Genomic DNA, 12,220 nt, shown 5'->3' on the forward strand with positions numbered 1-12,220 from the left:
TATTGCTAGAATGGGATTCTATCTTTAAATATCATACGAAGACACGAATAATGCACAGGGTCAGTGTTCTAGCGCCTGAATTTATCCTCTGTACATACATTTTTTCTATCTTTTGATTTTACATATCATAAGATACTCTTTATTTTATTCGTACAACTTATCACTCACTCCTATCATCAGCGCGGTGCGTTACATCGCCAACCACGAAACAACAGTGTTGGTCGTCGACCTTAAGTACCCGAAAACGATACTAAACCCGCGTGTTCCATACATGGAAAGATGCTCGACTAAAATCACCCCGTTTTCGCTTCCAAACGCATCTCGTGCATTATTCACCCTACGAAATCACGCGATCATCAAACATCCTCCTACGTCATATAATCCTCGGTGTTCACCAATACCGAACACAAACAAATTCGAACACGTCCTGCCGCGTAGCCTCGATCTACCATTCGATTGGAAGACGCGACGTAGATTTCGCGGCGTGGAATTTACGCGATAGAAGTATCAATGACGCCGAGTGCACCCACACGACGAGGCCCACGTCATCCGTGTTCCCGGCTCGTGTAGGTGGCCACGGCGTTTCAGGCGTCGCGGCGCCTACCTGCGGCTGCCGTACGCCTGCGTCACCCGCCACAGAGGGAGGAGTTGCGGCGTGTGGAGGGGACGTCGGAGAGGGTGCAAGGCCTGGTACGGCCGGGTCGAGGCGACGAGACGCCGGCGTTCGTCAGAGCGGCGTCGCGACGCCAACGGTCGCGTCCGTCGTACAGTTTCACGTCGCCGCGTTACATCAACCGGTTCCACCAGTCGTTCTATGATCGTTCACTCGATCGTATCTCGCGTTCAACGTTGGTGTTTACGTTACAGAGGGCTGCCCGGTTCTCCGCAAGTGTCGACCAGGCGTCGAGCCAACCACCGCGCTTCCTGCTGCTGCATCCACTCACGCGGGAAATCTTGGTCCGACGGCGTAACAGGTACGCGGATGGTTTACAGTTTCCAAATGATTTTCTCGCAACAGGATCAATGAAATATTTATGCACACGTTTCGAGAAATATTTTGTAATGGGGTTGCAGATGGGTACTTATGGGGGAGGGTTCGTCGAGGTTTTCAGCAGAGAAATCGATGTCACGGTTGCAGGTTGTCGCAATGAAGGACTTTTCGCGTTTTCAGCATCAATTCCCATTAACCAAGACTTTGGAAGTTTAATCTTTTGTGTTTTGAGTTGCATCTGTGATTTTTTTTTCTTTTTTCTTACGGCTTCTAATATCTTCGACGTAATTTTATGTAACTTTTGATATCACGATACGTGGAGCGTGATTTTTAATATTTAATCTCGGTATTAGGCATTCGATATAAAACTTGATCTTTCGACGAGACACACGATGCGTACATTCAAGCTTTCAAAAGTTCTCGTGAATGGAATATATGCCTCGTTTAATGGCGAAGAATCGACTCGATACGATACGTTGACCCAGGACTAGTTGTCGCTCTGCAGTCGCTCTTTAAAATCGGCGCGAGTACTCGTGCACCGAATGACCGGAGTCGTGACGCGGCTTAGGTTCGACGATACGCGTAACTCTGCGCGACGCAGAGTTAACTTAATGTTAACTTTGTTAATGACAAAATTACAAATGCGACTCCAGTCTGTTACGATTCCCATAAGAAATTATTTCATTCGCTCGTTCTGATATGGAAATGAACATTCCAGATAGAATTAAAGTTAGATCAACTGACTTCGCGTGCTATTTTCAGATACGAATAATAGAGACACAGACGTCTGAACGATGTGACCATTCATACACGTTACTTATAAATAGCGATATTGGTATTATCGAATGATCTAATTATACGCGTGTATACTATCTACAAGAAACATGGAATTATTTATTATTTTAACTATTTTATTAATTCGAAATTAATATCACAATGGAATGTCGATAGTAATTTACCCTATTTCGATAAATGTTTCACTAAAGACTTCTTTTTGAGACAACAGAATTCCATAAGCCGAATCCTTTTCAATTTTAAATCCCTGGACTCAATGGAATGCTGAATGATCCGAAACTTTTGGCCGACAGCGTATATTTGGAACATTAACGAGATTCACGCTCTTACATTCGACACGGATTACCTAAAAATTCAATCTCAGAATTGAAATGGAAAGACGTTACTGTATTCTTCAAAATGTTGCATCTTTTTGCACGTAATACCTTCTACGAGAAAAGTTCGATTATATGATCCAAGTAACATATTGTTATCCGAGATTCGCTCGTAAGAGTAAGTTGAGCTCAGCGAAATCTCCTATACGGTAGCAGTCGATGCGATATCGTTGAGCAGTCCCCATTGATGATAATTCTTATCGAAATAGCGAGTGATATCGATCGAAACGCCGAGTTTTGCGAGGTGAGAGCGCAAAGTAAGTCGTTGACCAGCGACTATGGTGCCATTTTATCGTCACGATTACTTGGGCTATCCGCTTCTCGTCACGGATGGCTAACAGGTGACACTTGGTAGATTCGAATAGTCGAATAGACAGAGATTATTCCTACACAAGGAATAGAAATATATTCGTATAATTTATTTATTACAAGAAATAATATGTTTTACAAAAATTACCTTTTTGCTCGTTTCACGCTTTATCGTTCTTTCGATTATAATCAGCCATCTTTTAGTAAAATTTCATTTGAAAATTTTGAAATATTAGGCAAGATTTTATCTAAAAATTCTCCGAATCGTTTATTTTTCTTCCAACAATTTTATTCCCTTCTTCTGCCCGCCTCCTTTATTAAACTTGATAATTCCCCGGGATCGAACTTTTATAAAGTCCACTCTTCGTTCTCCTCCATATAATAGCACCTGACCTTAACTCTCTACCCCCGTGCACGCCGACAGTTTCCCGTCCCTCGTACTAACAAACAGACAACCCCTAAAACAACGAATCCATCCATTCCAATAATCAAGCCCGACTCTTCGACCTAATTTTCCGTCCAAACGCGTGAAACATCCCCTTCAAATAGAACTTACCAACCACCATAGGAAAGAGATCGATACCAAACATAGAACGAACGAGGCGAGTTTAATAATCCCGACGCCAATGATTCAAGCAACGGGCTGATACAAACTCGGTTTTCAAAGCAGCGAACAATACGCGAATGAGATTCAGCCCAATTATCGCTTCGCGTATCAAAGCAAAATGTCTGTTGATGCGTGTCTTAAATTATTCCATAGGTGGATAACTGCCCTTTACGCGGGAATCGAGCGATTCCTAATAGGATCAAACGGAGTCAGAGTCGAATACGTCCTCGAGAATCTCATAGAGATTCTGCATCTGTTCGAATTGGACGAACATTGCGATTACGTATCGATGCTTCGTTGGAAATGTATTAGAATCTAAATCAAAGGATTTCTCTTTCTATCGTGCGTAAATTTGTTTGAGTAGTAATTGATCGAGTTTGTTAAGGATGGGAATTGCCACAGCATTGAAGGAAGTTGGACGTTTGAATATGCAGCGAAATGAATGCGAAGTGTCATCTTCTTCTTTTTTTAATATGCCATCGTGGTAGTTTGTAGTCGTAATAAGATAGGAAATTCGGGAAAATAGAACGTAGAATTTATAGAATAGCGCAGATGGAGTGTGCAGTAGTAAGTCCTAGCTTTGGTCAGACATACGACGGCGATATTCAATATTCGTGTGCACGATAATTTACCAATTAATACTAGCAAATTGACAAGTGAAGCGTTGTTGTAGGACTCCTGTTGCACAATTGGACTCCTAGTTTCTACAATTGCACGATATTAATTTATTGCTCGTTTGGTCACCGAACTTTCTGGTGTTGCCCCAGAGAATCTATTGTCATCGATAGCTCGTAATTCGTAAGTTGTTTAACTTGGAAAATTTCGCTAACAATATCTATCAGATTATTCGAGAAGTCTCATAAAAGAAACAATTTTGTAAAAAGAATATTTCTTTCTTTTTTTTTTTTTTTTTTTTTTTTGACACTCTGGTATCGAATGCCTAGCATCATGTCGTCGTACGATACGCGTCGATATGAAAAATGCATGATGCCAATCTCTCTCAGCTACATCTACGTATAATATAGCTACATACGTATAAAAGACAGTTACGTGTCAAAGAGAATAAAAGATTCATTAGAAAAGTAAGCGAGATTGATAAAATTTTCCAACTTTATATTCCTGAAATAAATCATCGCAAGACTACAAAGAGTCACTTTAGCATTTTCACGTCGATTTCACATCGATTTCACGTTGAAAGGATGCGAAGTTGCGACACGTAGAGCACGCGTAACCGAAGTCGAACGTACTCGCGTCTCATCGATCTATCGATAAAGACTCGATTTCACGACTGTGCAAGTACAAAAGCCATTTCCGATGATGCCGAACTCGAACGTCGCCCACTCTATCCACTATAAATAGATTCGTAGGTCGGCGAAATCGTGCAAGATGATTCACGAGAGAGCCAATGAACGTCGCCGTTGATTTCTGTTAATAGATCCAGCGTCATTAATTTGATGGAATTTAGCCGGACGAGAAAGGAAATATTACTGTGATTATACCGACGCCGTCAACTCAATTTTCCTAATGAGTCTGTTTAATAGTTTGATCAACCGGTGCGCGAAGGAAGGATCGTCTCTCGTATAACAGAAACCAGAAACTCCACATTCGTACATTAACATATATTCTAGAAAAAGCCGATATTACTATGTGAATTAAAAGACAATATTGACGTACGTTCCGGCCTTTTAATTCGAACGAGTCTTCTGTTCTAGTTCTGTCTATTTAGAGTTCTGCGATTTAAAAGAATCACGAAAAGAGGAATATTTTATTCAATTGCAAAGTGTACAGTTGATTTTCGTACGAATCGGCTAGAATCGCTCGTGCGCACCGTTAACGATAGTTCTTGAAACGCTCGTTTGCTCGACATGGTCGAATTACATGGCCAATATTTATGGAAATCGTTATCACGCGTCTCATCTCGCGTTTTCCTACGCTGTCACGCAGAGTCAGGTCTATTCATATGGTAATAGATCCGGTGAATTTCAGCGACATGTTCTACCAAGCAACCAACTTCACACGCATCGCCCACCTATCGAACCCCTGGTTTTCCCTGGCATTCAACAAGTAACCTCGTACAGAATAGCTGCACTTCTTCTACGTTGCAATTATTTCTAATTTAATGCGCTCCTTTTTATTCCCATTAATTCCATTCTTTGTACAATTTGTACGCACACTTTGTTTCCTCTGTTGATCGTTGAAAACACTCGTCCCTTCCTCCAGATTCGTCAACGTCAATTTTCGTGGATTTCCCATACATGTACACACACAAAGCACACAACAGATACCCCAGTTGCCAGAAAGAAGTTCTTCGTTCAAGCTTGCAACGCGTAGTTAAATAAACCTTGCTGTAAAAGTTTCAGAAACGTTGAACTCAATTCCACGGCCCGGAATTCATCAATTATTTCGAACCGAACGTTTCTCGCGATAAAAACAAAACCGTCGACCAGTTGTAGAAATTTGCTGGAGTAAAATGTTTTCTTAAAAAGAAATTTCTCATGCGTAAAGTTCTTGCAAGTTCGATATTTCTCTTTCGTATCGAATTCATAGAAAGTCTAGAACCCGGAACCGAGAGCAACGTTCCTCTCAGACGTAGCGTTCTGCGGGAAAAGATATTTTGCCAGGGCGTCAACTCGTCTAAACATCGCCCTCAGCGCGTTTTTCTAGGCGAATCGCGTAATCGAGTTCGTGGCTTTTCCAGAGTATTCCCCTAGCAGCGACAAAGTTAAACACAGGGACAGAGGTTCATGGTGTTAAGCCTCGAGAAAATAGACGTAAGCGCAAGGTTGGCAATGGCGGCGAACGTGAGAAGAATATTTGCGATCTTCTCAAGGGCGCGGGCGTATCGAAATTTCTTTGTATAACGAAGCGACTGTCGCGTGACGACCGACGAAACCATCCAAACCGATTCGAATTCTCCGTCCTGTCGCCATGTTTATTCCTTCCGATCTTTCTAAAGCCGCCGATCCTCGTAAATTCGTGGATTCGAGGATCGAATACCGTAACTCACTCGGGGAATAAATTCTCCATGCCAATTCGCTGCGGCCGAAAACGTTGCTCCGAACGTTACTTTGAATTTTCCTAGGAATTTAGTTTAAATTAACCTGAGAAATTTGTTAACATTGGAATTAGCAAATTTCGTTAAAAAATGTGTACGATTTAGAATTCAGAATCTTCGCCAGGTATCGAAGTTTCGTTAAAAGTAAATGGCGTGCTTTTAGATACGTCGTTCGTTTGTCCAGCTATCTCGACGTTCTGCAATTTCCACGTTTTATTTCGTTTTTTTCTCCTTCTTTGGCTGTCACAGCTGTCAAAAGGCGTTTATCCAACCTTCGCCATAAAATCTCCGCGTTGTATCGGATACAATTAACGTCACGTTTCCTTCTCGAAACCGGCAAGAATGGAAGTAAAACTGGAGGCGGACAAAGGAGCAATGGACAGGACAAAGAGTGTATTACGATCTACGCAACCTGACAATCACGATGAATTTCCTTCGGCTGTTGGTCGATCCGAACGAGAAAATTGAGAGAAAAGAGCAGACATGATCGCTATCTCTCGTTAGAAACTCGTCTGATGGAATAATATATCCGGTAGGATCCATTCGATGGGATTTCGCCCAGGTTTCGATATTGCAAAGTTTGGAGAAGGTTAAACTGAACATTATAGTTATACTGACTGAAAATTATAGTTATATAGGTACGTGTTGGATTTTAAGTGGATAGAGAGAAGGTAGTTGATCCTAATCGTGTTATTATATTAAACAGAACGACTCCATAGATATGTAAATATTAAAATCAAGACGATATATCATTTCATAGCTTATTTGTTCATTTGTATTAATCGTACGTCAAATGTTTTACATTTCCGCTTCATGTTTTCTCTTCCTTTTACTTTCCGACTTTTCCAAGTTGAAGCTATCGTTTTCTACTTCTCACACATTTATTTCTTCCATTTCTTCATCCATTTCTTAAATATGTATCATCGGCGTTATAATTATATTAAACTAAAGATTAAACTCTCTCTAAGGAACAAACTCTTCGGCATCACATCGTAGTTCTATGCTAAAGTTCTAAGTTGTCGCGATTATTTAAGATGGTACAATATTAATATCTAACGATTTAATTCGTTGGGATTCTACGATGCAAGATCGTGGTTCACAATGAAGACTCTCCAAAGAATTTGCTTTGCTTGAATTTGCGAATACACGTTGTGTTTTCGATGTGTTTGGAATTCGAAGGAACTGAACGGGAATTGATACCAGTAATGTAAAATAAACGTTGTGGAATTTCGAGCGAGTCCTCGACATTCTAGAAATACAAAGGAACCAGGAAGACCTCGAAGGTTCTGAAGGGATAAGAGTTCCCAAGACGTCTTAAGGGCTTCGTATGTCGCTAAGATATGAAGCTATTCCGGAGAATCTTAGATTCCAGAAATCCCAAGTCCGTAGATATCAAATCGAAGATGTCCCCCAGAGCTATGGATGATTCATGTAATTACAATGGCGGGAAATAAGAGTACAAGATGGAAGAAAAACTTCAATACGTTACTGCGAAAAGTAAAAGAGAAGTCATCGATAGTGAACTATAATTAGAAAAGTAGAATAGCTTGATATCCATTGCTTCGAGCCATTTTCCTACGTAAAACAAAGTTACAGCAAAGTATGCTTGTCCACAGGTCGATATTCCATTAAATCGCGGGTTTATTACACTCGCAAATATCTTTCCTTTTACCGAAGATGCAACGACATCGCAATCGAATATTTTCTCTTTTCATTTAAATGAGAAATTCCATCTCTTTTTAAAATATTCCCAAGCATCCTTACAATATCTCGCTGCGCGATGTTCGTCACGCTTTTCCGAATTCCATCGTCTCTTTTCCCATGGCCGACAGTCAATCCACGCCTTTGACGTTCGGTACACAGCGTGTTAACAATGTCCTTAGCATCCCATGTCGTGGTTATCCCTTCTACGAGCCAAGTATTCTCGACATGTTCCACGTTGACTGGCTTTCCTACGCTTTTTATCCTACGATCGACCAAGCAACTTCCTCTTTCACGTCTACTCTTATTTTTTTCCCTGCGCTTTTTCTAGCTACGTGAAGATTTATTGCCTCGCGCCGTCCACCGTGAGTTGCAGAACAGATTGAACGGCAAAGCACGAGCTCGACGGGCTTCGAGCTGGATTTCTGTAATAAGGATCAGCAGCAATTTCATGCTGTTTGGTTCGCATGCATTTCGCACGGATAAGGTTCAAGGGAAGCTAAACAAAATTTCTGTTCTTTTCTCGATGAAACGAATTATCTCGCGTTCCGTTGTGCTTTATATTTTACAATTACTTTTAACGCGAGTCTTGACCCTTCGATATCCCTTTCAAATACGATAAAGGTAACTATATATCTTTTTCTTTTCTTTATCAAAGACGAAATAATTTATGCGCTGTGGGGCACTTTACGTTCGATGTTACCCCCGTTTGGAAAAATCACGACCGCTGTGGCTGTGCCAACAGGCGACGATTTATGAATGTACGAAGCGGTTCCATTGAAATTTGATTAACGATCATACAGGAGGGCAAATTTGGCCGATTCATTCGTGTGTACCATCATTGGATAGAAATTTCGCGGACAGGGTGATTGATTCGAATCGACCCACGAATCCGTATCTTAAGGAATACCATAGTAATCCTATTCTTTACGAGTAAGCGTTCTTTGCCTTTCCCATTCTTTCTTTATGTATTTCTGCTTCATATTTTAGCGTATTTTCCAAGGATCAATGAAAAAGCAACGTTCGTTGTGCAAAAACCTAGTGATTAGAGCAGAGTAAATTGAAAAACACGCGTACGTTGCAAGATACCTTTTCATTCCATTTCAAACGAATCGAACATATAACGACGAAGTATTAAGAAACGCTAATCGAACGATCGTTTCGTTTATTGCCACTGTTAGGTCCAACCGTATGTATCTCGTCAGCATTTTCTCGTTTTAATACCCGCGCGAGTGAAATTTGTCAAAGTAAAAACACGCGTCGTTGCACTATCGCGTGCAGCCGTTTCGCGACAACAGAACGTTAATAAATTAGGCAAGAAATCGCGATGCTTTCACCTCGGAGGAGCGAGAGGAAGAGAAAAGAGTGGACAGTTGGCAAGTTGGTTGACGCGTCGTACGAAATTCACAGAACAAACCGTGCCAGGGAAAATGTACACGGCAGAAAGATAATTCCGGTTTACCGGCATCGTGCTTTTGTCATTCTATGTTTTTTTCTTTTTTTTTTTTCGTCCTGTCGTATCTTTTGCGTTTGTCGAATTAAAACCACCCACCCCATTTTCCTCACGTAGGCATGGCATACCTGCTTATCCTGACAAATACCACTCTTGGACGGGGTAAACGTTGAAACTAGGTCGAAAAGAGTTATTTTTCGACGAAGAAAGAATCTTGATGGAAGATTCAAAAAAGTTTTATTTCCGAGCAACTCTTGTCATTGGCGGTGGTAAAAGTATGGTCTCGAGCAGCCGACAAATTTCTTACACAGCGTAGTTCTTATACCGTCCGTTTGTAAAATTGAACTTTGGACTTGTAATTTTAATATAAATTACTCGCCATATTTCATTTCTCCCGCTTTTTTCTTTCTCTCTTCTTGTTGGGGAATTGTAAAACTTAGTTCGTTTACGTCGTTTGCGATTCTACGCAAAAATAACGAATTATTCGATTTGTAAAAAATCCTCGCAAGTTTCTAGATTTCAAGATATTCGCATGATTCGCTTATATGCTTGTTATTTAATAGGCGAACAAAATTACAGCAAAATGTTTCCAGCGGTTAAAAATCGATAACTTGAAAACGAGAGAAAGCTGGTAGCAGTAAACGTACGAACGAATAAACAAAGAAAAGTAATCCGTTGATTAAAAGTATGTAAATTCGAACTTTTTAATAGTCCGCAAAAGAAAAAACAAAATGGAACATTCCCAGGAAAGTTCGCCATGGAGATACGATTTCGTGAGTTGGTTTTCCTGCGGAGATTTCGGAAACTCTCGGTCCAACGCTCCAGTTCACCATGATAATTGGTGTTGACATACGACGGGACGTTACCCGGCTAGCATAATTAGTTTGCCAAGTGTAATTTCGTGGCCGTTACTTCTCAGGGATTTAACCCCCTGTCCCCGACGACTGAACAAATTCACAATTTCGGCAAAGCGGCGATGCTCGTTTCGAGCTTGGACTGTAAATGTCAGGTTGCAAGCGTCGTTCGCCGATATTTCGCGCGTGTTAAGACCTTCACGGTGCCTTTACCCGATCAAATTTTGAGCCAACCACCGATAACTCTTATCGATAACAGTAAAATACTCTTGTTATGAAAGATACGAAAGTAGTACGCTATCTTGAAATACTAGAGCCACCAATATACTAAATACACACGGATAATTCCAGTTTAAATCATCGTTATAGTCGTAGTTGAACGACATTAATTCCATTTTAAGAAAAATCGATATCGATTTTATCAGAAGTGGTTGGATATTTTTGGTAACAACGAGATAAAAACATCTGGAAACCGTGAGTTTTGATAATTTTGGCGTTAAAAGTATGGAATATATTTCAAATAATGTCAAAATCAGACACTTCACATTTTATCTCTCCACTGCGCAATTTTTCACCGAGATCTGTCAGATTATCCTGTACTTCTTTTTCCAATATAAAATATTATTTCTCCTGCAACTTTATCTGCTTCTCAAGAAAATTCTCTGTTTCGTCGTGTTTTCTACCCCATAATGGTAGATCCAAGTCCCTTCAAGTTTATGACATTTATCTTTCGAACGAAATTTTTACTACGTTAAATCTAACTCGCTTCTCCTAAAGGTGATTTTCCACGGGCTGGAATTTGCCATAATGGGTAGTTTTTTCGCTCCTTCGATACTTGGTCGCGTAATTACGTTCGACGCCCACGAACCTACAGTCTATCTACACAGCAATACACACTGCGACAAAGTAGACGGTTTAAAATTTACAAGGTTACTCTTACCGAAGGTTATTACGCCACGTACTCCAGCCTCGTTAAATGAACATCCACGTCCCAGGACTCCATTATTGAATTTTATTACGATTACATGACCGTGATCATTCAGCTGCCTCGTGTAGTTACGCGAAACATTTTACGAGAACTTCGACCGAAGCAAAGAGAGTTATAGCGTATAAGGTGAAGGCCAAATGAAGAGATGATATCGTTGCTGAGTAACACAGCTTGGGACACCTTACGTCAGCGATTCTTCATCATCCAAGAATCTTATAAAAACTTATTGATCCTCCTAAATTGGTCAGAGAAGATTCAAACTAATATAGAACTTTTGCAAATTTTCGTTTTGTTATTCTGTTCGTATAAATAATTTATATACATGTAGAAATTACGATGAAATGCGACTGTTTATTGTACTGTTATACCGCGGCTTCTCAGTTCGAAGTTCGAAGATTCGTCGATGGAATTGCAGGGAATCGACGATATTTTCTAGGAAAATCCGAGACCCGGACACAGCGGTTCAGGATAACAAAGACAAAGCTTGCATTTTCAAATGTATTCTTTACAAATTCGATACTTGTCGCGTGATATACAAATTATACGCCCTGTATGCTTCACCAGTATGAGCGGCACGATGACTTACGAACGAAGGAAACTTTTCATCGGTCGTGCAATGATTTTGACGTCGGTCTCTGGTATTGGGAATTACCCCATAGTTTTGCTAGCCTTAACGCAACGCTTTGCAACTAAATGTTTGAATACGGCGATACGATATGATACGAGGAGTCTCTGGACCAGAAATAACGTAACGATACTTCTTCGCTCGTTACAACGTAGCGAACAGATGATAAAAAGCGCGGAATGTTAAAAAGAACGGGAATTTGATGAAAGAAGAAGTGCCGCGTCGTGCAGCCTTTCGTTAGGCCACGCAAGTTTTCTTCGCCTCTGTCTTTCCGCAACTTCAATTAAAGTTGCTTTGTTAGTCCTGTTAGTGACTTTCGAAATTTCAAGGGAAGCGCGGGCGCGAGTTAAAATTTTGTTCGACAAACTTTTTACGACCTCGCAACTTTCGTCATTCGTGATGTCGCGATGTTTCCTGGGAAAGTTCGTTTCCATGCTTGCTGCACTTTTTCCTCCACTATTTGTTCGA

The 12,220-nt window shown here is 40.7% G+C and overlaps 1 protein-coding gene across 2 annotated transcripts in view; it reads left to right on the forward strand.

Annotated features, from left to right (window-relative positions):
* The first annotated feature begins 669 nt into the window (after window positions 1-669).
* The window catches only part of LOC126871729 (uncharacterized), a 113,812-nt gene continuing 102,261 nt past the window's right edge, over window positions 670-12,220 (forward strand). For both annotated transcript variants that reach the window (XR_007691727.1, XM_050630874.1), the window contains exon 1: window positions 670-974. The gene's annotated coding sequence lies outside the window, so the exon portion shown is untranslated. The remainder of the gene's footprint in view (window positions 975-12,220) is intronic.

Source organism: Bombus huntii, chromosome 12 (genome assembly GCF_024542735.1).
Source record: "Bombus huntii isolate Logan2020A chromosome 12, iyBomHunt1.1, whole genome shotgun sequence".
Taxonomy (NCBI): domain Eukaryota; kingdom Metazoa; phylum Arthropoda; class Insecta; order Hymenoptera; family Apidae; genus Bombus; species Bombus huntii.